The sequence below is a fragment of the Hylobates moloch genome, unplaced genomic scaffold (genome assembly GCF_009828535.3).
Source record: "Hylobates moloch isolate HMO894 unplaced genomic scaffold, HMol_V3 SCAFFOLD_43, whole genome shotgun sequence".
Classification (NCBI taxonomy): Eukaryota; Metazoa; Chordata; class Mammalia; order Primates; family Hylobatidae; genus Hylobates; species Hylobates moloch.
Genome location: NW_026652318.1, coordinates 283427 through 309466, shown reverse-complemented (window position 1 = coordinate 309466; position 26040 = coordinate 283427). Strand labels below are relative to the sequence as shown.

The 26040-nt window shown below is 45.4% G+C and overlaps 2 long non-coding RNA genes across 2 annotated transcripts; both read left to right on the top strand.

Annotated features, from left to right (window-relative positions):
- Nucleotides 1–1271: 1271 nt before the first annotated feature.
- Nucleotides 1272–8056, top strand: LOC116463583 (uncharacterized). Its single transcript, XR_009212086.1, has 2 exons — nt 1272–2452; nt 7395–8056. It is a non-coding gene; the product is annotated as an uncharacterized LOC116463583 (long non-coding RNA).
- A 1338-nt stretch (nt 8057–9394) lies between these two features.
- On the top strand, nt 9395–20622 carry LOC116463585 (uncharacterized). Its single transcript, XR_004246726.1, has 3 exons — nt 9395–9636; nt 18963–19060; nt 20163–20622. It is a non-coding gene; the product is annotated as an uncharacterized LOC116463585 (long non-coding RNA).
- The last annotated feature ends 5418 nt before the right edge of the window (nt 20623–26040 follow it).

Below are 26040 nucleotides of genomic sequence, written 5' to 3'. Positions count from 1 at the left end.
AATTACATCAATGTCCTTTACTTGCATCTAAAAAATCAAGGTCAAGCTATGCTGATATGTGAGAGAGAATTGAGATGAATGAGGGCTGACTCCCAGTCTCTGCCCCTGTAATTACTTTCTTTGTAAGCCTGAATACCCAATCAGACGGACGCCTTCTCAACACATTTTTTCATATTTATGAAATACCTTTGAACGATGAAATCTGGAAACTCTGGCAACATCTGTGTCCAAATATATCCAAGCGTGTTTATGTTTTTAATTGAAGATCAAACAATTTTAGATGAACTCATCTATGGTGTCATAGAAACTGCATATTTTTAGGTAATTCTTGAGAGCATTTTGCAAACTATTAAAGTAACTTGATATCATGCTATATCTTTAAAAGATATTTCTCAGCTGTGAATACTATTGGAATGAAATCGAGACTTTTCAAAAAAGTCTGCAGCATGAAAAGGTTTGCATATGAATTCTGATTCCATTAGAAAACTATTTCTTTTAGGACTCTTTTATCATTCTCTATTGGTTCATTTAATATGATTGGTTTGTTCTTATTCTAATTAAAGATGCAATTTACTAAAGAGTCTAACTTCACTAAGGCAAAGTTTAAAAAGCTTCTAATCAGATATTCTTGGTAGGCAGGAGAACTATAACCTTCAAACTCTCTGATGTTGTATGAAGCAGCTCTCATCTCTACACAAAGATTTTCACTTCTGTGATCTGGCCTGGTAAAACATTTATTCCTTTATACTCAGTCCTAGTTTGTTTTAGATCTGGGCCTCTGGGCCCATTAATTTGTATAGGATGGTAATTTGTGTAGGAAGACAGGTGTGCTGTTTTTCTTCAATCCTTGAGGATATTAGGAAAAACTTTAACCAATTAAGGGATCCCATCACCTGACGTTTCTTTGGGGAAAATGACTTTTGAAGGCATGTGGGGATTATCAAGGAAATAATTTTCTCTTTAAATTACATGTTTGTACATAAGAGGAGTGTTGAGCAGGATATCAAGAGGCAGTGGTCACTCATGGCACTATTTTCAAAGTTAGTTAAACCAGGAAACCAACTCTCATTTCCCCAGTTTAGCTTTTCATTTTTAAAAGTTGCTGAATTCAGGTACATCTCAATTGCTCGTGGTAATAAAGGAGACATTAGGCGTGGATAACAAGACTGCAAATGGTGAGTAAAGCAAGACACCAGGGATCGTTTCTTTCCTGTTTATTAACATTCACTCCAGGCTGTATACTTTGGTTACCATGGTCGCGTGGTGTCTGATGTCACAGGCCAAACCATATAAAATCACAGAGGCCATAACAGGCAGCAGGAGCGGCCTGGCTTTGTCTGAGTCAGGCAGCCCAGCGTGTGGGATGCCAGGCTGGATGTGCTGGGCCTGACCAGCCGCACGCTTTCCTCTTCTCTTGCCTCTGCCTGCCCCCTGATGGACAGTTGGGGTAAAGCATGGGAGTGCTCCTTTGGGGGTCTCAGTGGGGCTGAAATACGACTCCTCCCATAGGACAGCCTGCCTCCCCCAGCCTTGTTCTCCGGCAAAGTCAATTTCCTGGAGAATCAAGGCTCTGCCTCAGATGTTCAGAGCCTCCGCAGGATGAACACCTCCATCTCAATTCCAGGGGCCTTGATCAACCTGTGCCTCCCTTGATCCCCAACTTGTGGGCACCTTCCCTTGAGCAGTGCCCCCACGAGGTACACCTTTCCAGGGAAACAAAAATCATTCCTTCTTTGGGTCCTGCAAGCTGTAATGAACCAATACAGTACTGTGCTATTGAACATGTTGCCACTATAGAAGCCCCTTGTGTTTCGAAGAGTACATCTCTACAGCCATTCGTTTATTCATCAGAAACCAGCTAGAAGCCAGGCCCTGTGCTGGGACCTGGAGACATGGAAGAAACTGGGCTGAGGCTCCCGCCTTGAAGAACTTGTGGCCCAGGGAAGGGACAGTTCATCTGTCATTGATTGCCACGTGACAGTGTCTATGATGCTAAAAAGATGCCAGTGCTGTGCTGCAGGAGCAAAGGCCGTGGAGGAAGAGGCTTTGGCTTTGTTGTGAGTTCTTGCCAGAGCGAGGCAAAGCCAGTCACCGCTTTGTTCAGATGACTCAGGTAAATAAATGAGGCCCCACAGGATGTCCTGACACCACACACCTCTAGAATACCCTGGCTGTGCTGGGAGCTACTGGTGTCAGCTGAGTATTTTCATCCCTGTCCAAGTCACAATGATCTGACTGTACCAGCCTGTGTGGATGTCGCTAAGAGGAGGCAGACAGCGCCATGAGCTCCCTTAGATGATGATCGGCATGATGTTCCTGCTGTGGCAGCGCTCAGCTCTTGCCAATGCTCTTCTCTGCTTTGCTCACTTTAAGCCTCCCTTAATTTTTTTGAAGCCCAGTTTCCACATTGCTGATTCACAGATACGCAAGACTCAGGCAGGAAAAAGAAAAGGTAATTATTTCAAATTACTCAGGTGCCCTCCTTGACTCTGGGATCTCTGTACAGACTTGCACTTTAAAAGCTGAGGGTAATGATGTTGTCATTTGTGTAGGAAAGGCTGGAAGAAAAACACATTAGTGTTCTTCCAAACTCTTGACTTTTGGAAAAAATTAGCATAGAGAGGATGGATGCTCAGCCATGGCCTGACATCGAATGCCTAATCCAGAGGTAAAGACACCTGCACAGTCCCATGCACTAGCGAGCTTCCTAGGGACAAGGGCAGTGCTTTGATCACCTCTCTTCCTCGTGCAGTAAAAGTTTGTTGGATGAATGGTTGTCAATTCTAGTCCTGTCAGTCCTCCCTGAGCCCTGAAAGAAACAGAAATTAGGAAATAAAAACAATTAGCAGGTCCTATACTCCTAGATTTAAGATTTTTGAACAAATAAGGGAAAATTATTTGCCTGCTACAAAACTGCTAAGAAAGATGACAATGAAGGAAGGGTGGGAATCATCTAAGGGAAAGAAGAGGGGAATCAATTGCTCCACCAGTGGCTTGCTGAAAAGGTTTCCACACTTGTAGGAAAATAAATCCCCCACTGCCAAGAGTAGAGGCCCCAGCAAGGGCAGTCACAGCAATGGTGGCCATCAGGTGCCCTGTGCAGCAGAGGGGAGCCATGGGCAGCAAGCAGATCATGCCTGGGATAAATGCTGTGGGGGCTGTGCTAGGGGTGGCAGTAACACATGGAGACTCTCAGTAAGGGTGCCTAAGGTGTCATCCACTCCCAACTTGAGCATTCCTCCCCTCCCCAGAGGAGAGCCAGCATCAGCACCTAAGGGAGGGAGGGCTAGTGTGGCTGGATGGGGTGGCAGGGGTAGGAGGCACAGCCAAAGGCTCTGGAAATCAGCTTGAAATCTTAGGTTTTCCCAGAGGCTGCTGTAGCCTGGGGGAATGGAGTTACATCTAACTGTAAATGTTGTTCACACTCAGTCTAAAGAAAGTCCAAAAGTCATTTTAGGATGGTGGTGTACTTCAAATTACTTTTCTATGCCCCAGCTTTGGGTTCCACTAAATTCTCATTCTTCCCGCATTTCTGTCTTCCCTCCAGGTACCCCCAAAGAGCACCCATAATTCATTCATTCATTCACGTATTCAACAAATACTGATTGAATCCCTGTTCTTTACCAGGTTATGCTAGGTACCAAGAATATAGGGTCAGCAAAGGCAGGCATGGTCCCTGCCTTCAAAAGGAGAGGACCTTGATCAAACACCCACACAAATTAACATCATTGCAATGTGTCAGGTCCTGGGTATATAATGAGGGGATTTGGTTAATATGGGACATCAGGGAAATCTCTGAGGGAATGATGAGTGAAATAAAATCTGAAGGAACAATAAGATTAACTAAGCCCTGTGGGTCCTGGGCATCCCCTAGAGTGGGGCTGCACATGTGTATTCAAGGCCATGAAAGATGGCAAGTGTGACCTGAGTGCAGACAGCAAGGAGGTGAGATTCTCAATCAGGCTGGGGAAGGCCATGCACGGGGAGCCACTGAAGTGTTGAAGTGGACAGGTGATGTGATCCAATGTGCATTTCAGAAAGAGTTTGATCTCCCTGTGGAGAACAACTTGGAAAACGTCATTACTAAATGTCATTAGACCAGTTAGGAAGCCATTTGCTACAGATGAGCTGGGGTCCAGCAGAGGAACAATGGAGGGGAAAATGATGATGGGGTAGATAGACTTACAACATATTCCACTCCTGAAAGATCTCCCAACAGCCTTGCCCTGCAATGAGCCCCTCCCTTCATGGGCTAGATCACCATCTGAGAGAAAAAGCACAATCTTCCTTTCTTTCAGCTTTGTCCCTAAGGATGTCCCTTTATCTTGTCCCTTGGGATGCCTTCATGGTTTCTTTCTAGCTTGCTCTAAAAATGAAGTAAAGCATGTCCATGATACCTGGGACATATCAACTTCAAGGTCATGGATTGAAATGATGATAACTCAAATTATAGGACTGTCAACTTTCAAGCCCCCCTGACCTTAAATGATGGATCAAGGGGCTGGGATCAGATCAAGAGAGCTTCAAACCACTGCTGGCTGCAGGAGCATTTAATCTGCTGACTGGATGCTTAATATAATATTGGAATATATATATATGTGTGTATATATGTGTGTGTATGTGTGTGTGTGTGTGTGTGTGTGTGTGTGTAGTCCAATTACCCAAAGTGGTCTTCTTCCAAACATTTTAAGGATGCTGTAATAAGATCCCTGCATCAGGTGAAAGTGGAACTAGCTACCAGATGTTCTCTTCTGCCTGGGATCCCTGCTCCTGCAAGACAGTCAGTAATCCGTTCCAAGAATGATGTTTTACCACGGTGCTGTGCTAGGCACCAAGGATTGGAAGACAAAGAAACATTTCCTGTGCTCCTGGAGCTGCAGCCTAGCAGGCCTACAAACAAGGACAGTGCCATGGGATATGCTGCAGCACATGCAGAAGCAAAGAGCTGTGGAGACCCCAAGGCCGGATGTAGGGGCTCTGCCTGGCTGAGTTAGGAAGGTTCTCCAGAGGTCACATCTGATCCAGGTGTCAAGGGATAAGCAGGAATTTATCTTGTGAGGAAGAGGTAGCTGGTTGTTTCAGCAAAAGAAATAGCTCCTAAAAAGACACCTAAGAGTAAGATGTGCCCCAAAAGTGTCCCCAGGGGTGATAAAGAGGCTGTAGCAGGAGGTAAGTCTGGAGACAGAACTCTGGTGGGGTTACTGGAGCAGGAGGGTCTGTCTGCTTTAGGGAATATACTGTGTTAGTTTTCTATTACTGCATAGCAAATTACCCCAAAACTGAGAAGCTTAAAACAGTCAACATGTGTTATCGTATAGTTTTCATGGGTCAGGAACACAGTTGTAACTTAGCAGTCCTCTGGCTCAGGGTCTCACAGGCTGTAATCAAGGTGTCAGCCAGGACCAAAGTCAACTCAGAGTTCTGCCAAAGGAGGGTGAACTTCCAGGTTCACTCCTGTGGCTGCTGGCTGGAGACATCCGTTCCTTGCCACATAGGCCTCTCCATGGGGCAGGTCCCAACATGGCAGTTGGCTTAGAAAGAGAGAGAGACTTTTTGTAACCCAATCTTGGAAGTGACATCCCATCACTTTTGCTGTATTCAATTTGTTTAAAGCCAAGCACCAGGTCCATCCAGCCCACGCTGAAGAAGAGGTTACATGAGACCGAGAATACCAGGAAGTGATGATTATTGGGGGCTGTTTTAGAGGCTGCCTACAGCATATACCAAGAGCTATTTATGGCCTCATTGCAGCATTATCCCACTCTCCATAAATTATAGAGAAAGACATATAATTTTATTGCATATTAGTTTTTGTTGATGGGTACATTCTGGTCCCTAGGAGCCCTGAAGAACAATGTGCTTCATTTCACAGCTCTCCCTAAGGATTTTATACAACCCACTTGGCACTCACACTGTTATTATTAAATGGATTCAGCCAAAAGCTGCCTGTGGGGGTAGAGATCGGTGGGAAGGTAGGGCGGCAGAGAAAGGAAGTGCTCAGGACCCCAAATTGAATAAAGAAAAAGGTCACATGCCAACTGCAAGTTAGAAATGAATCTGAGTGAAAGTATCCTGGTTGACAGCTCACACACGATGCCAACTTGCCACAGCTTGGCAGCGCCTTTGGTTTTCCCACATGCAACTGAAAATAGCTAGCATTCATCCTAAGGGGGTGCTACTAAAATAAGTAACTACTTGGAGCTATATACCTCACTGCTCATTCAAGCTGGAAGCAGTCTGCAATTATTTTGCTGAAATTAGATACAAATTAAGTCGCCACTTCCGGAACTCTTTCTCCTGTGCTATATTACAAAAAAGAAACCGATTTTTGAACTCGGACAGCTTAGATGTTGCTTTTTAAAAATAAATGTGATCTCTGACAGAATATCTAAAATAACAGATTATTGATTTTTAATCTCTCAGGAGATCTAACTTCACGATCTAGTTTTCCTGATTTTCAGACCCGAGTTAAGTTGCTATGGATATAGAGTGACAGGCCAGTGAAGGAAACTGGGGACAGGGAGTGACCTGCCCACAGGTGAGATACACTGTCTTTAAACTTGTTAGGGATAGAAAAGGGGGCTAGCCTAGAATTGTCCTCTGGGATGTAAGGGAATGGTCCTGCTCCCACTTTTTAAATAGCGGTTTGAAAGTTTTCTCAGGGTGTGCATACATTTGGACGTACAAGTTCTGCTATGTTTTCAAAAGCAAAACAGAACAAACATACATGAAAACAAACAATAATAATGATAATTTGGGTCTTTCCTCAAACTTGACTGGAAGTTACTGGCACACAAATAGTAGAGGTGTTTGGGGGTTTTATGCTATGAACGAGTCCTTGATTTATACTACCTCAGTAAAGCAACACCTTCTTTTGACCCACCTTTGGAAGAAGAAGGTGAATTTCTAAGAGCCCGGCTGCTCTGGACCCTAGGAGGCTGTCATGACTCCCAGGGTAGGAATGTTTCTCCACAACTTTGAATTTCAATTTCCCTTTACAAAAGGCAAAATTTGTTGTATTCCCCATTGTTGGAGATATTAGTCATGGATGAAACACATTTAAAACTCCCCCTATGCCCTGCTTCTTGCCCACCCCACGCATTCCCACTCTATATCCTCATTCCAATCTAGTGAATCTTAGAAATGACACATTGAATGAAGAGCTTTCCAGGTAACCTTTCCTTCTTGGTGAAGTTTTCTTTTTGCGGGATTTTGGTGTGTGTGTGTGTGTGTGTGTGTGTGTGTGTGTGTGTGTGTTGTAGTTCCATAATTCTCAAATGAAAAATTGCTAAAAGGTCATCTATGCAAATCCTTAAGATGGTGAATCTCTACAACCTTACTTTAATTTTAGGAGATATTTCACTTCATGCCTTAAGTTTTGCAATTATTTTCAGTGTCTCCTTTTCCAGACTTCTTAGGACTTGGAAAGAAAATGAAATGACGTTGAACGAAATCAAAGTAAATTGAGTGATCTGAAACGATTTGATGTCAGCAAGAATTCCGCATACAGCTCACAGCCCTCCTCCCAGCACACCTCCCTCTTGGGTATGGTGAGTTCAGCTCCAAATTTATTCTGACAAGAAAGCACAGGCAATGGCTCCAGTGGGTCTAAATCAGGTGAAAATTCAAAGCAACCACTCTTCCTGGACAATCTTCTGCTTTCCCAGTGCTTATCATGGTCTGAAAATTCCTATTTAAAGAAGCAGAGCTTTCTTTTAAGTCCTAACAGAACAAAGTCACACTCAGTGCACAGGCACACGCCGGGCTCGAGGATGCATTTTTGGCAGAAAGGCTCCTCTTTTCTGTCTCCTCCAGCTCTCTGCAGGCCCAAACCTTGCAGAAGCCATTCCATGTTCCCTTAACAGGAAAAGACAAACTCAGACCGACAACCTTGGACTTCAAAAGACGGCACACAAGGGGAGGAAGGACTGAGAGTACCAAGGAGTGAAAATTCAGAATGCTGCTATCTCATTTATTTTTACCATTTAGGAAACGTTTTGATCTGCATTCTTTCCCTTCCCTGATTTCAAAAAATAAAAACAAAAATGCTTCGGTTCTGAGGAGTAACTCTCCAGATGGAAGGGGAAGATCGAGGATGAATGGGGCAGGGCTGCTTGCGTCCTCTCCCCTGCCACACACACGCTCCCTGTTTCAGCCAGTGTAAAAATAGCTGCCCAGGTTTATGTATTCATCCCTAAGCTGCAATGAAGCGCCTGCCTGCCGGCCAGAGTCCGCTGCCTTTTAGTGGCTTATAACATCAGGTGACGCCTCCAGTCCTCCCATTCCCCGCCCCAGCCCGGATAAACGTCCTCCGTGACCTTAGAAGTTTTCAGTTTAATCAGCGGTATCGTTTTTGAGAGGAAAATCCTCCCAGCTTTGCGGGCTGGCAGGGCCCTGGGGCCCTCTCCTCCCACCCAGCCCAGGCCGCAGAGCGAGAGCGTTTCCATCTGTGCTGCGAGCGGGAAGAGCCTCTCTGTGCTCCCCGGCACGTCCAGCGCGCGGGCGGGAACACGCTCTCCTGCAGGGGGGGCAGCTTTCCCAGGGACCTTGCCTAACGAGGGCCAGGCGGCTCCCCCGTGGGCCCCGAATGGCTCCTGGCAGGCAGACCCCTATCCCTGTCGAGAGCACTGATTGCCCCAGCGTCGGGGGAGGCAGCCGCGCCCTCCCGCAGCGAGGCAATCCAGCGGTCAGGCGGCGGCGAGGGCCTGCGCGTGCGCAGAAAAGAGGTGCCTCCGCGCCAGGCTGGGGCGCGAGGGTGGAGGATGGAGGGCGAGGGCGCATGCGTCAGCCGTGCCGCTGGGGCCGCGTAGGAGAACTGAGCTGCTGGGTCCTGCCGTCAGTGCAGTTTCTTGGCCGCACGTTGGGACACTGCGCCATTAGAAGAGAGCCACAGAATGTTAAAGGCACAGCCTCCTTCGAGGGCATCTGTATAATGCCTCCCGTTTACAGATGAGGAAATTGAGGCCCAAAGAGGTGATGGGAAAGGCCCAAAGCTGCATTTCTGGATTTTGGCAGCTGGGACCAGATCCAGCTCGTATTGACATGGTTTAAGCACTTCTTCAAGGAGCACTTATCAAAAGCCTAGATACTGTGTACTCAGTGTCTTGAGTGGCAGCGAAAGATAACCACGAATACGTCAGAAGCAGTGTAGCCACGGCTGCCCTGGATTTGGGCATAGAATCAGACAGACCTGGGTTTGATATGATGATTTCCAGGACCACACTACTAGTTGGATGGCCTTAGTGAAGGAGTTAACCGCTCCATGCCCTAGTTTTCTGGTCTGCAAAACGGAGATAAAAATAGGCTAGGGTCGTGGGATTTAAATGAGATAAGGTACACAGTGCCTGCACACGGAAGGCACTCAAATAAATATTCGTGCAATGTTTTGAGAAGTAGAAAGTGCTAGGCACGTAGGCGTTCAGGAGACAGTCATGGTACTCGTTTCCAGACAGAAGTCATGAGGAACAAGAGGGAAGGTGCTTTCCCGTGTGCAGCGCTTGGGGAGACTCATACAGACAGAGGATCTGGCATGACAGGGAAAGGAGGAAATGGCTTCTGTTAATCTCTCCTTCAGCTTCTCCCGCCCTTCCTATGCACCCTTTCTGTTTCCCTTTCCAATTCTCACGGTGACTCAAGGTAGGTGGCTGCAGAGAGACACTGGAACCTCTTATCAGGGAAAATATGTTCTGCAAGCTGGCATAATTTATGTTTTAAGTCCCATTTAATCATAGGGGTTCCCCTCCTCTTTACCTAGGTGTGATAGGCACAAGAAAAAGGAATGGAGTTAAGTGGATAAGTGACTAAGGTGTCAAATTGGAGTAGTGTGGATCATAGATCTCAGAGTTGAAGATCATCTAGGTGGACTCCCTCATATTAAAGAAGAAGCAGTGAAAAACTGTGAAAGGCAAAATGACATCGTTTCAGACTCAAGTTGGAGCCATGGTGTTCTGTAGCACCATAGTTCATTCATCCACTCACACACACTACTCTGGGTGGATATCTGATATACTGCCAAGTACAAGGTTCTGCCTCAGTAAGCAGGGAAAGGGGAAAGGAAATAGAAATCCGGGAGTATTCTCGGGTTCTTTGTGCAGCTTCATGGATGTTGATACCATTTACTGTGATTGCAAGTAGAGGAACAGAAATTGACCTGAGAGGAAGATGGCAGGTTTTGAACATGGGTTTGATGTGGCTGTAGGACATTCAGGTGAAGACCTCCAGGAAGAGTTAGGAACATGAGTTCCAAGCACAGGAGAGAGGCCTGGAGGTGCCCACTGGGGAACAGTCAACTTGAAGATGGTCACTGAAGCCAGGGCAGGGCTGGGATGGCCCAGAAGAGCAGGCAGAATGAAAAGATCATGAAAGCATGAAACCCAAACCTGACAGATACCAGCTCCTAAGGATCAAATAAGAGATCCTGAGGAACAGATGGAGAAATGGAAAGAAAACCAGAAAAAAGTGGCATCAAGCAGTTCACATCAAGACTGTCCACGTTGAAGAAGTGGTCAGGAGTGGGAAATGCCACAGAGATGTCAAGCAAATGAGCACCGGAATGTGTCTGTTGTATTTGACAATGAGGAAGTCATTGATTACTTGTGAGACATTGGTTTTAGTGGGGATGTGAGGGCAGAAACCAAATCACACTAGGTTAGAAGCAAAATGGAGTCAAAGAAGAGAAGAGGCAGGGGTAGTGGGTATAAACCTCTGCTTCAAGAGAGTTGGTTAGGCAGGGAGGGGGAAGTTACAGCTAAAAGAGGAGGCAGGGAGAGTTTCCTTTATTCATTGTTGTTTCGTTTTATTTGTTTTGTTTTGTTTTGTTTTTGCAACTATGGGAAACTGGAAGGAGCTTATATGAAAGGGGAAGCAGGAGGGGTCAGCAAGGAGAAATAACCTGGAGTCTCAGTACAACCCCCAGCACCACCACAGGGTGAGGGACAGAAGAGGGGATTCTGGCCCCAGATAACCCAAAGGAAGGGATCCTCTTCCTTGGTTCTTTTTTTTCTACCACTGGAAATGAAGAAATATACATGAGAGGTTTAGCAATGGACTTGGGGAGCTCTTTAAGCAAGCTTTATCTGTGTCAGGATCTAACCCTGGCAGTAATCTTACCATCAAATGCATTTAATCAGCCCCATTTGCATGTGGAGCTGTGCCCAGTGCTATTCAAATAATGTGAAATGGATACTGTTATTACCATCTCAGTCAGGACTATGGGTAGCAAGTGACTGAAACCCAGCTCTAACCATGGGATCCATGGGTTTGCTAAACTGGCTAGACTGGCTTTAGGCCCAGTTAGATTTCAGGTGCTTTAAAGATGTTGTCGTGTATAATAGGCATAATGTTTTGAAATTATCAATATACTTTTCTCTTTTGCCTTTCAAAGCATATGAACTTAGTCTACTCAAGGCATTTATCTGCCTAGGAAGAGATGAAAGTTCTTTCCAGAAAGTATGCAAAGAGAAAGAAAGCACAACACTCAGCTTCTGGCATTCAAAAACAAATTTTGTAGCAAGGCAACAGCCATGTAATTCAAGCCCTTACCTTGAGAAAATATCCTGTACATTCCATTACCTTCCTCTTCAGAGGGTCAAGAACTGAGCTTGGTAGACTAAACCTTAGGGTTTTATATTTGAAAGGTCTAGACCAGGAGAAAGTGGGGATTATCAGAGGACAGAAGCAGCAGAATAAACAAGAGGCCTGAGCGGAGAGATTGTATTGGAAAAGTAAAACTTAACCACAAAGGCAGAGGGAGATCTTTCCCCCACGTCCCCTGCAGAATTATGAGAGGAAGAGCCCAGTGTTGGTTGGGTAGCAGCAGGCCCTGCTATGAACTTTTCAAGCTGTGTCAGGTCCCTATGAAGCCTAGATTCTACCCAGACATAGCAGCAAGCCCATAGCCAGCTTGCCAGAGGTGATCATTGTAGTGAGGTGACTCAGTGGTTTGGGCTGCTGAGGAGACCCCTGGGACCAGGGTTGATAGGAAGTCATGGACAGAAGTCAGAGTCTGTAGCAGCAGGAAAAGCAGAGAAGGAGCTAGGCCAGTCAGGGAACACCTATGAGAGCACTGCCTCAGATCACCCCAGATGGACATCCACAGACCCCCACAACAGAGTCTTGCAGTGCACCCAGGACAGACAAAAAGTGGATGTTGTCTCAAAATAATCACATACAAGGCAGCTATGCTCAAGGACCAGTAAAAGGACAAGAGTTTCCTTCCTCTCAACACCATGAGGACACAGAAAAGACACACACCACCATACTACCTCCACCCCAGCACACCCTACATGGATGATGATCAAAACATTTAAAAATCCTTACAGGCTTAGGCGCTGAGAAGTATAAATGGAGGTGTCTTACTATGTCCAGAGTTAACCCTTTAGTTGATGGATTATGAGGAGCAGGGACCTCAGGGCAGAACCTGTTTACCAACTGCTCCATGCATATTTCAGTATTTTATCAATGAGGGCAGCCATAATGCCATGTACTTGTTGAATATTGGCCATGAATCCAGATGGCATCTTTATGGGAGGAGAAGGAGAAAAAGGAAGCCATCTGAGAAAGCGAGCATGTTCTCAATGGGGATATTGAATTATTGGATTGAATCAAGATTTAAACCCTAACTAGTGAAGGACCAGACTGCTTATGGACAAACTAGAGAAATTATATTTTTTTAGCACATTCAAGTTGCAGTATGAGTTGAATTTACCATCTGTCTGCTTTCTTTGTGTTAGTTTCACTCTCAGGCAGAAGCTCCAAGCATCAGCATACCAAAGGGCAAAGAATCTCTTTCTCAATAGTGCCTGCAAAATCCCAGTCAGGCTCACACTGGCTTAGCTTTGGTAATGTACCCATCTCTGAACCAAGCCCTGATTGGCCAAGCCCAGGTCACATGACTATTCCTAGCCTCATGAACTGTAAGTGGAGTGAGAGGTGGCTCCCCTAAAGAAAATCAAAAGGCTGTGAGCAGAAAAATGGGGTAATGAATGTCGGGTAGGCAGGCACAACAGATAGAACCACTATTGCCTTCTGGAGTTTAACTCTCTAAAACTCAGAAAGCACAGTATCTCCACGGCAGGAAATGAATTGGCACCTGAGCACTTATTCATACATCGATCAGTGTAGAAAACTAACTTTGAAAATCATAAAGCAGATTTATTTTTCCCTCTTAAATTTTCTTCCCACACTGATTAAATTAATTTTAACAATTAGAGTTGGGAAATATAATCAACTAAATATCTAGTATAGTTTAAAGCTTGGCATAAGCTATAAATAGTTCCACTTAGGAAATGCTCAGTCTCCCTTTTTATTGATGTGAAGACAACAACTGTTTTACTTTTTCTCTGTGTATTATTTTTTCTTTTTTAAGAATCACCTTCTTGTTAGGCATGGTGGCTCACACCTGTAATCCCAGCTACTTGAGAGGCTGAGGCAGGAGGATTGCTTGAGCCCAGGAGTTAGGGGCTGCAGTGAGCTATGATTGTACCACTGCAGTCCAGTGACAGAGAAAGACTCTGTCTCTACAAAAAGAAAGAAAAAATAAAAACATAGAATCAACTTCTCCTAAATCTAAGATGAACTGCACAATTAATTTATTGCCTATTTTTTAAAAAGGTTTTTATAATAAACAAAAGTTAATTATTCCAGATACAAAGAGATAGTAAAGGCAGCATCAGCTTTTCTTCACAGACTCTTATTTTCAATGTCACAAAACACTTCCACATAAATTTTTAAATCCACATGATTTTAAAATCAGCCCTAAGTAAAAGGAGATATTTAAAGTCTAGAAAAAGGAAACACAGTCATCAATTTTACTCCAAAATTTATGCTGTCTTTTGGAAAGAGTATTATTTCATAAAGGATATCTTGATATTTACAATATATAAAACTTAAATCTCAGAATTGAAAAACTCTTTGGGAAAAAAAGTATTAATCATAAAAAAGGAAATAAACTCATCATCCCCTAGTGTCTGAGTCACATAATTAATTCAGAAGTGGCTGGCTTTCTCTGCATGTGGGATCCTAGGTATTCATTTATGCATCAAATATTTATCACACCCTTCATAGCTTCTCTGCACTGTGCTGGGCACTGGGGATGTGAAGATGAGTAAGACAGGCTCATCTCTGGGAAGAATGGAGACAGATGGAGAACATAGAGCTCTATGCTGGGGGCATAAGGGCATAATGAGGGCTTGCAAGAGGAATGGTTCGTTTTCCAGGGGGCGATGGCTCAGAGACGAGCTGGGATACTAAGCTGCGTGAAGGGTTTGCATTTCCCATGGTGCCCAGTGCAGTGCCGAGAATGAACTAGTAGACCATTTATTGCTGTGGCTAAGATGGAGGAGGTTTGGAAATCTTTGACGGCTGAGCTATGTGACAGAAGAGAACAAGAATTCCTGGTCCTCCCAACACCTCGGTATGTGTACTCTGGTGCTGATGTTCAAGGTCGTGGTCATTCCAGTCGTGCATTCAGCAGGCAGTCACTGGGCACCTACCAGACACTGCTCGAGCAAAGCAGACTAAAACCTCAAGGAGCTTACTCCTGAAGTAAGCTATATATTTTAATATATATTGTATATCAAAATGCTGATTAATGCTATGGAGAGAAAGGAAACAGGAAATGGGAAAGCAGGGATTGTAGGTTGAGGGTTATGTAATAAGAAATGGGGTCTTTAAAAAGTCTAAACTGAAGACAGCTCCCTCAGTTACCTGAGCACCAAGAACTGTGGCTGGTGACGCATTAGGAGCCCTGCAAAGAAAGTGGCCAGCCACCTAATCCCAGAGTTTCCGGGAAGTGGCCAGTTGGAGCCAAGACAGGCTGGTGTGCATCCTTCTTCATACCCCAAGAGTTTTGTTATGTGATGAGTGGACCTGGTACAGCCAGCGTCTGAAGCAGTCGAGAGGGCATGCCTGGGAAGGTAATAGTCCTTTGTTCTGTAAATGATGGGAAGGTTTGTTTGGATGTAGTCAGGTCCCCAGGCAATGTCTTCTGGGGAAGAAGAGCATCCAGCTCCCTAAAGGAAAGATTTGGCAAGGTCAAGGCCCTGACCAAGAGAATCAGAATGGAGCGTAGATGCCACATCACTGGAATAGGCTAGAAGGAGTGAGCACATGGGGTACAGGCCCCATCTTTTGTGGGCATCAGGCTACAGCTGGGAGGAGAGCAAAGAGAACCTAGGGTCACGTGTAGACCTTTAGGCTGGAACTGAGGGTTGGTATAGGGTGACCAGGTTGCAGGGGCTTTGGAATCAAGTCAAGGAATATGTGTTTTTCTCAGATCTACTAACACTGGCTCAGGTGTATCTTTGCAGTAGCCAAGACTTGCTTATTCTGTCATCTATGTAAGCACCACAGTTCTTTTCTTTTTTTTTTTTTGAGATGGAGTCTCGCTCTGTCGCCCAGGCTGGAATACAGTGGCATGATCTCTGCTCACTGCAACTTCCAACTCCCAGGTTCAAGCAATTCTTCTGGCTCAGCCTCCCGAGTAGTTGGGACTACAGGCGTGCGCCACCACACCTGGCTAATTTTTGTATTTTTAGTAAAGATGGGGTTTCACCATATCGGCCAGGCTAGTCTCAAACTCCTGACCTTGTGATCCGCCATCCCCGGCCTCCCAAAGTTCTAGGATTATAGGCATGAGCCACCGTGCCTGGCCTCACCACAGTTCTTTAACCATAAGCCAAGTAACAATGAAATAAACTGTAAGTTCACTGGGAGGGCAGCTAGGAATGGGAAGGAAGGTGAAATGGCAAGGAATCCCCGTTTTCCGTGCCCAGAGTATAATTCTCAATGGAAACCAAGCAGAAAGAGACTTAAATAAACCCCTGGGGAGGAGAAAAGTATGCCTAGTAAAGAGTGACCAGCACAGTTTGCCCTCCTGTATGAATACCAGGGTCAGAACAACGTATCATGTTGCCACTTCGATCACAGGATTTTGGTCAGAAAGAACGTGGGATTTGGACTTTGCTCTGAGTTTGGCTCTTGACTGTCATCTGTTCAGTGTGTGGCCTTGGGTAAGTTTCTTTACCCTCTGAGCCTTCGTTTCCTCATCCGTATAGTGGGAATGTGCAATGTGGAGTCTGTGTTAGGATTTCGTCACATTTAGTGGACTAGTGGGGAAACCTACAGGGATCTGGGAAAACTCCCTTCTTGAGGAAATGCAGGGAGCTGCGCGCATGGGCTCATCAAGAGGCGAAGCACCATACCGGAGGAAGGGGTACTTTTGAGTACACTGTGGTAACAGGGGCGGAACCCCATCCTTCACCCTACCCCATATCAGACCCATGTCTGATTCCTGGGCAGAGTTGTCACTAAAAGCTAAAGGGACTATTTGTTAGTGCTTCATAAGACACTGGAGTACAGGGTCACTGAGATGAAACTCCTATAAATGAACATAAGAGAGAAAAAGGCATCTTTTCCATTTGACAATCCACAGAGCAATGTTACCAGAGTGAGATGGCAGAGCAGAGAAAGGGACAGTGCCTGGGCATTGATTTGCTGATGAGCACATGTAAGACCTCCTACCCCTGGAACTCCCCAAAAGTGCAGGGTAGAACGTGCTTTGCAGGGAGCTAGGTTCAAAGTGAGAAATGGTGGTAACAAACTAACATTTGGATTATTAGTCTGGATGTGACTTTATTTGTGCATGCATAGTGTATCACACGGGGTTTTCTAGAGAAACAGAACCAATAAGACGTATACAGATGTGTAGAAGGGGATCTATTATGGGAATTGCCTCATGCAATTGGCTTGAGAAATTCCATGATATGCAGTCTGCAAGCTGGAGAACCAGGACAACTAGGGGTATAATTCAGTCTGATACTGAAAGCCTTAGAACCAGGGGAGCTGATGCTGTAACTCCCAGTCAGAGGCCCAAGGTCTGAGAACGCAGGTGACAGCTTATGTAGAGAACACAGCTTATTAAGTCCCAGAGTTGGAAGGCCCAAGAACGTCGAATTCTGGTGTTGGAGGTGAAAGAAGATAATGTCCTGGCTCCAGAAGGGAGAGCAAATTCACCTGTCCTCCACCTTTTTGTGGAGGCTGAGGGCCAGCTGGATGCTGCCCACCTGCATTGGTGGGGGTGATCTCCTATACTTAGTCCACTGATTCAAATGCTAATCTCTTCCAGAAACACCCTCACAGACAACCCAGAAATATTGTTTTATCATCTATCTGGATGCCCCTTAACCCAGTGTGGTCGACACAAAATTAACCATCACACCTGGTGGGGGAAACTTGGCTAATACCTACCTCATGGGAATCAAACAGGACGTTCCCAAGCATGGGCCTGGACATGGCAAATACACGGTAAATGGCAACTTCCCTCACAAACCACCCAGGGAACCCACTGGAACCATTGCGGAATGCTCAGAACGTCTCCTGGTGTGTTTGGGGATTGGACAACATTCCTGTAGCAAATATCTTTAATCGAAAAGTAACTTAACACATACTTTGAGCATGTACATGTTCCAGTAAAGTACACACGCTAAGAGGGGTTTGAAATTATCTTTTCTTCTCAGCACTTTACAGTTTACAAAATACTTCAGTGTGAATTTTAGTCACGTTAGCTCTTGCAACAACTTAATAATGTAGGATCCCCATATACAAATCAGAAGATTGCATTTCAAAGAGGTGAAGTGACTTGTCCTTAATAACCCAGCTAATAAGGGGTGCAGCTGGACTCAAACCTGGTCTCTTTCCATTAAAGTCTGGTAGAAAACTAAGACCAAAACAAATATAATAATGACAGAAAAAAAAAAAAAAACCCAGCAAATACGGAAACCTGTGGTTCTGACTCAAAGTGCTGGAGACAAAGACAAATGTCTGTGGCTGGACATCCAGAAGGAGTCAGCTGGGACCTGAGCTGATCTAACTAGAAAATGAAAGGGTGCTGCTGAGGACAGGGAGGCAGGGATGGAGGAGGCAGGTTTCCAGTGGGACCTCACCTGGCACCCCTTGAGCTGCCACCCAGCTTTTCACATTTCACAGAGCATTTCTACTGACCTTTCCAAAGGGCACTGCACCTCACTGCTCCCAAATCTCTGAAGGTCAAAACGGAGGCTTTGCTCCTGCATCACTGTCTGGATCATGCAAATCACCTCTTGTGACTTTGGCGACTGCTGGTCTCAGGGTTTGTATCCCAGTCATTTCTACTTCTTGGAGAATTATTCATGACATTCTAAAAGTATAGAAAACCATCTACTGAAATGTGTCAACATTAAAACATTAGTTAGCTAGAAATGATGCTCATTTAAGTTACAGAAAAAAACAAGAGACAGGAAAAGACACGAGCATTTATGGGCCAGCCTCTGTACTAGCGTCTCTCACACTCATGATCTCTTGTTATATTCACTGCAATATAATTTGGGAAATGGTATCATTCCCACTTTGACAGTTGAGGAAATGGACACTCAGAGAGGCTAAGTAACTTGGCTAAAGTCACACAATTAATAAGCAGCAAATCCAGGATGTGAATCCACGTCTGATTCAGGGTGTTTTGCAATATACCACAGTTTATGGCCTGTGGAATTCAAATGGAAGTAAGAGATGACCAGTAAACATAGTTTCATTGCCAATAAAATTCTTGACTTTGCTTTTTTATTAATTCACATTTACTAACAATGCAATTTCCAAGTTACCAGCTTCGGAAGAGTTCTTAAGTCATTGAAGTACTCAGGATTCATGGAGTCCTAACAATTAGGATTTGACACTGAGAGAGATGCCACCAGAGGACCCACGTGGAGCTGAGTGACTCTAACGTGAACTTTCCTTTTTGACAGTTCTCTGTAAAAATGTGGCCTATCTTGCACTGGATGGAAGATGAGGAAGAGATTCTCAGTCAAACCTGCCTGGTTTCCTCAAACTCTGTTTAATACAAATGCCAAGGTTTGACACATTCTAACCACTTTGCTTTCTTTGGCAACTCCAACTTTGACAAGAGAGTAAGAATGTCTCCTCCTTGACAGGAACAACGTGTGAAATGAAAGTCCTCAGGTGCTGTATTGGTTCTTGACAGCTCTTCAGAAGAAAGCACCTCCTGCCTGTTCTTTCAGTCCTGGTGCAGGTGAGTCACTGCCTTGCCAGCCAGGCAAGTATTTTAAGAAACAAAATCTAAGCCGGAACCAGCAGAGAAAGACGAGGGATGGATTAGCGCCATTAGCTTTGATGGTGTCTTGTTGTCATGGTGCTAGGAAAATCACTATCGTTTAGAGTCCCACTCACCAGCTGTTTTGCTGGAATTTTTGACATGAGAGACTGGTGGCCACCCTAACACAGGCGTGGGACATGGGTGTGCACACACACATACACCTGCAGCAGACACCCACTCTAGAGGGCTCACGTTGGTTGTCTGGGACGTGATTCAAAGGCTGTACCCATGTGTATGACAATCCTGTTTCCCATACGTCAGCTTTCAGGAAGCCAAATGACCCACCGGCTTACCTACATCGCAGGAAGCTTTGAAGCAGAGTCAGTGACTATGTGAACCTGCCTCAACCTCTGCTCCCTGGTTCAGCATTTGGCTTGGGAAAAATGCCACTGTTTCCTGCCTCTTAAACATTATTTCAAGGCACAGGTCTTCCACCATTCTGAGGGGCAGGGGGGATATTTGAGTTCTGCCAGGAGCTGGGGGTTAGGGGTAGGGGAATGCTGCCCAAGAGAAATGACTAGAATCTTTGTCAGGTTGTGGAACACAGGCATTGCTGGGTAGGCGGCCTCCCCTGTGGCCTCTCCTGGCATCTACACTGCAAAATCCCCTGTATCTACTGAAAGGGGTGAGGGTGGGGGCATTCACTGGTACTGGGGGGCAAGCTTTGAGTGGAAAGGAGCTTCTCTTGTGGCCCTCCGGTGAGCCACACTAGAGGAGGCCCCAGATGCACTGCGCTGCCTGCTCAGACTCACACTTGCCTGACTCCCTCCCTCGTGCTCTTCTTTCGGCTGCCCTTACCTGGGGGACTACAGTGGCTGTGAGGGTGCAATGGAGGTTGGGTGGGGCATACCTCACTACCTGGCTTTTCCCAAGTCCCTTTAATTAAGCCAAATCTTTGTATGAATGTAAAACACAAGTAGGCTCTATCCCTGGGCCCTGTGCTCCCCTGCCCCAGATTCTGACTCAAGGGCTTGGAGCAGACTTATTTTTATTAAAAGCCCAAGTGATTCGATTGCAGGTGGTCCTGGACAACACTTTGAAAAATGCTGGGGCAGAAACAAGCCAGCAAGCATATGGGATTCATCTGCTGCGAGTGATAATTTATCTAGTTTCTGAAAATAGTGTTATAAGCTGGACGGTGTCCCCTTCCCCTCCCCCCTGCCACCATGCATATATTGACGCCCTAACCCCTAGTACCTCAGAATGTGACTGTATTTGGAAATAGGGCCTTTAAAGAAGTAATTAAGTTAAAACGAGGTCATTAGGGTGGGCTCTCATGCAGTATAACTGGTGTCCTTATAAGAAGAGATTAGGACACAGATGCACACAGAGGGAAGACCATATGAACACAGAGGGAGAAGACAGCCACCTGCAAGCCACAGAGAGAGCCCTTCAAAGAAACCAACCCTGCAGACAATTTGATCTCAGGTTTCTGGCCTCCAGAATTGTGAGAAAATAAATTTCTGTTGTTTAAGTCACCGAGTCTGTGGTATTTTGTTATGGCAGCGAAGCTAACGAACACAAACAGAAGACTGATTTCACTTAATAATCATCTCAGAAGGCAGAGATTGCTTCAAACTATTGTATAAACAAGGCTGGTTTGTGAACCAAAGGACATGAGCCCCAAACCTGGAGTCGCAGAGGCAGCATGACACGCACAGACAGCACGGCTTCTGGTGTCAGGCATTCCTGCACTCAAAGTCTCAAAGAACCTTCCTCCCTAGCCTTCCACCTGAGTTACTTTAGACAAGACAGCTATTGTTATTTTATTTAACAAATATGTATACAGTGCTTACTATGTGCCAGGTAATAGTCTATGCACTGCACAAATACTAAGTCACTTAATCCTCATTATAGCCCTGTGATAGATACACTGAAGAGCCACAGTCCCTTATTCAAACCCTTGCTTGGGACCAGCAGTGCTTGGCATGTCAGAACTTGGGGATTTGAGAAAGATATACAGTATATGTACCGTAGGCTTTATAACACCTCATGGCATCTGCAACAGCATCCTGTTTTGAAACATACTAATGTTTCTAGTTTCTGTAGTGACACATATATATGTTGCATACGTAAAGACTGTAAGTATCCTTGTGTCAACTCAAGACACAAGGATACTTTTAGTCAGTGTGCTTGTTTCAGGTCAGGTTTTGCTGCCAAATGAGTTATAAATACATTTTTTCATATTTTGGATCTTTTAACGTTTCAAAATTGTGGGTATGTGTTATCCCCATCTTAGAGATGAAGAAACTGAGGCACAAGGAGGTTAAACAACTTACCTACATTCATTAGCTCATGGGAGGTAGGACTGGGCTACAAACCCCCCCGGGTTTGCAGCCTTTCCTTGAGGATCCAATACAAGGTAGACTTCTGGGTTGAATTGTGTCCTCCAGAATTCGTATGTTGAGGTCTTAACCTTAGTACCTCAGAATAGAACCTTATATGGAAATAGAGTCATTGCAGATATAATTAGTTAAGATGAAGTCGTTAGGGTGGACCCTAATCCCAAGTGACTGGTGTCCTTATAACAAGGAGAAATTTGGACACAGAGGCAGGCATGCACACAGGGAGAGCACCACGTGAAGATGAAGGCGGAGCTCAGGGTGACACTTCTACAAGCTCAACAATGCCAAAGGTTGTTAGCAAACTGCTAGACGCTGGGAGGGAGGGGCATGGAACAGATTCTTCCCTGCCAGCCCTCAGAAGGGGCCAACCCTGCCGACACCTTGATCTTGAACACGTGAGACAATACATTTCTGTTTTTTAAGCCACACAGTTTGCGGTGCTTTGTTACAGCAGCCCTGGCAAACCATTACATGATCCTTACCCAGTGCTGGATTCTGAGTGGGAGATCAATAAGTGGTAGCTAGTCATACTAACTATCAGTATGACTGAGGCCCCAGACTGTTCATTGAAACATAAAGTCAGTAAATTAGATTATTTCTAAGACCTCTTTCAAGTTCTGGGTCTAATTTTTTATGTTTATAACATGAAGATAATTCAACTCCCTAATGGCCTGGCTCTTATAGCATTTCTTTGTTGTTTTAAAGATGGGAGCCAATCCAAATGCCCATCAACGATAGAGCGGATGAAGAAAGTGTGGCCCATATACACCATGGAATACTACACAGCCATAAAAAAGAATGAGTTCATGTTCTTTGCAGGGACATGGATGAAGCTGGAAACCATCATTCTCAGCAAACTAACACAGGAACAGAAAATCAAACATCTCATGTTGTCACTCATAAGTGGGAGTTGAACCGTGAGAATACATGGACACAGGGTGGGGAACATCACACACCAGGGCCTGTCAGGGGGTGGGGGACAAGGGGAGGGAGAGCATTAGGACCAGTACCTAATACATGCAGGACTTACAATTTAGATGACGGGTTGATGGGTGCAGCAAGCCACCATGGCACATGTACACCTATGTAACAAACCAGCACGTTCTGCACATGTATGCCAGAACTCGAAGTAAAACTAAAAAACAACACAGCAAAAAAGATGGGCTAAGCTGGACGCAGTGGCACACACCTGTAATCCCAGCTACTTGGGAGGCTGAAGCGGAAGAATTGCTTGATCCCAGAAGTTTGAGACCAGCTTGGGCAACATAGCAAGACTCTGAACAATAGATGGGCTAATGTAAATGTGGTCTTAGAAAGCAAAACAACAAGCCAGGCTCAGTGGCACATACCTGCAGTCCCAGCTATTCAGGAGGCTGAGGCAAGAGGATTCCTTGAGCCCAGGAACTCAAGGCTGCAGTGAGCTATGATCGAGCCACTGCACTCTAACCTGGGCAACAGAGCAGGATGCCATCTGTAAAGAAAAATGCAAAACAAAACAAAGAACATTAAAACCAAAACCATGTGGGCCCTAATTTGCCTTCCGATGTTCCTGCTTGCGTTGTGAATTCACTCAGTCCTTGGCTTTTCTGAGTCTCTTCTGCTTGTGTCTTCAGGCCTGTGGAGTTAAAACCAGTGTGTTCAGGCTACAGATTCTGCAAAGGAAAGCAGAAATCTGTTAGAGATTGTTTTCTGTGAGTTAAGAGTGTGTTGCTAGAACCCTGTTTAGGCTTGGAGCATTTAAATTCTTCATGTGGAAATTTGTCCCAAAACTGCCACTTCACTGAGGAGATAAAAGCTGCTTTAAGAGAGCAGCTTGAATACTTTTTCTGTTCATAGGACAAGGCATGGTTGGGCCCAGTCTAGGGAAAGAGGTAAAATGATAAAAAGTGTTTTTTTGAGATTTAGTGAAAGGAATGCCCATTGTCACGCTAGCTTGGAGCTTTAAGCCTCTGCCCTTAAGATTCCACCACATCAATTCAGAAAAGGATTTGCTATGGATGGGGTGTGGTCCCAAACTCTCATCTGTGGAAACAGGACCTCAATGACTTTGTGTGTTCAAAGAATGGACTTTGGGTCTTCTAGCATCTGATTGTAGTGTGTAGTGGTTCTTGGGGCTGCCTCTCTGACTCTCTGTCAGTCCCTCAGCCTTTGTCCAGGAAGCGGCTCCCAGCTTCTTTCTTGGAAGCACTTTTGCACCAAGTCAAGGGGCCTATCTCATCTCCCCGCAGCCCAAGCCCCTCCCAGAGCCAGGGGTGGTTTTAGCATTTGCTTACAGTTTTTCATCTTTATTCCTTGTTCCTGGATACCCTCTCCTAATTTTAGAAGTGTGTCTTCTCCTATCAGTGGATGCAACCCAGTGGAGTTCCGTGGGGATACAAAAATGGTTGCAGGATGGGGGGTGTCACTTTCTGGTTGGTGATTCTATGCAATACCAAATGAGAAATTTAAATAAGCAGAAAAAACCTGCCTAATCAATTGAACTGCTGGGGAGTAGAGATCACATATTGCTCATTTTTGAATCCCAGATGCTTGGCACAAAGTACGTGCTCAGCACATTATTTGTTGAATGAAGCCGTCTTAGTTTTCTTCCTTCTTCAGAGAGGTGCTCTGACATGCATTAAGTTTAAACATGGTTGCACAAACAAAGTTGGAAGATGCTTCTGCTTCATAGTAGCTGTCCTGAGTCATGTCCAATAAAAAGGTCGTGGGATCAGGAGGAAAAGGACACACAGTCCAGATCCAGCTCAGCCATCACCCAGGCAGCCCCAGGGTCTTTGGCCTCCCTGTGCCTCGGTGTCCTCCACTGCAACAAGAAGGTCATAATTTCTGTTCCGCCTCCCTCATGGCTGGTTATGAGAATGTGACAAGAACAGACATGAAGAGATCATACTGGAGGTCCTACTTTTATTATGATTATTATTACTACATGTAATTGTAGAGTTGAAGTGCTCATAATTATTTTTGACTACCTCTATCTCTTTTCTTCTCCATGAGCCTTCAAGAACCAAAGCCAGGTTTACCTCCTACCTCAGCTGAAGAAACGTCCATCCTGGTGAGGACTTCTTGCAGCTCAACGATCTGCTTGGTCAGCAAACATTTTCTGCATCACAGGCGGAGACTGAAAAGTTAAGTTGTGGAAGACTAGCTAAAAAACAGTTGTTTGCTGACACGCTTCCTGTGCTTGAAGCTACTCAGAGCAGAAACAGTAGGGTCTTCTCACCCAGATACCATGCTCCCCAACAGAAACCTTAAACCAGCTAGAGAGCCCTCAGCCCCAGTTCTGCCCAGAACAGGCCCAGGAGGTGAGGAGATTTGTTAGGGGCAGCCAGCCAGTGGCCAGCAGAGAGGCCAGGAACCGAAGCCTCCTGATTCCAGGCCGGTTTTTACTTTACTCCCCACGCCTCTCAGTGGAGGCATTGGTAGGTGGTGCTTTGCTTCGTCTTGTGTCGTGGTGCAGATGCTGTTGCCAAGGTAACCGGGTAAGCATAAAACGGAAACAGCCCATGGGGTCTTGCTGCCTCCACCTGTGTGTCCAGACAGTTTCCCATCCCGGCCAGAGAGACACAGTCAGGCTTATTGATCAAGGCTGAGCATGTGTGTTGGAGCCTGGAGAGAAACGCCTGATCTGTGTGGCAGCCTGTATTCTCTGAACACTCTTCCTGGGCATGGTTTTAGACAAGATGTTAAAGATGGAGACAGATGATGGGGAATTGAAATTGCTTTATATACCAGTTGTCAGTTTGACATGGCTAAAATTGTCCAGGGCCTGGGTTCTTGACATATCCTTGGTTTATTCAGGGCATCTGTAGAATAAGAGGGCTGAAAGTATGGCCTCAACTCCAAATTCTGTGTCTAGCTTTCCTGTTGTACCCCAAGATGGAACCCTCCAACTTTCAGACAAGGGACTTTCTTAAAGAGCTATGTGATACGGTGTGGCTGATTTTCTCTTGTTCCTGGGAAGGGTAAGCTAATTAGTATGTTAACCAAGGTCTTCCTTACCTCCTTTTCTTAACCCTTCCCTTAGCAGGCCCACCAGAGTTGGTCCCAAAGGAGAGAGCAGAGAACATAAATGAGCCAGTTTGGCTGCATTTTGGCAGCTCATAAGATGGTCAGATCATGGAGAGGGACTGAAATTCAGTCCAAGCTGCAGAAAAGGAGGAGAAGTGGGTACAATTCCTGCGTTTCCAACTTTAAGTGGCCCCTGGAAGAAGAAAGCATGTCCACATTAAGGCTGGACCTCACTTAGGGACTCCCTGGCTTAGGATCTCACTGTGACTACGTCCCCAGTTTCTTTGGGGTGCACGTTGGAGGAGGCAGATCGGTCCCGGTAGCTGGTCATAGAACAGTGGCCTTTTGAGGGCTGAGAGAAGCGTGAGATGCTGCAGGGGTCTAGAAACTCAAACCTTGGAATATGAAATCTGCCACCCTTACAGGTGACCACACACACTAACTCAGCCCCTCTCAACAGACACACAAACTTACCACCCCTTTCCAGGCAAACGCAACAGCCAGCTGCTCCCTAAATGTCCTTTGCTTTTCTACCACTGTCCT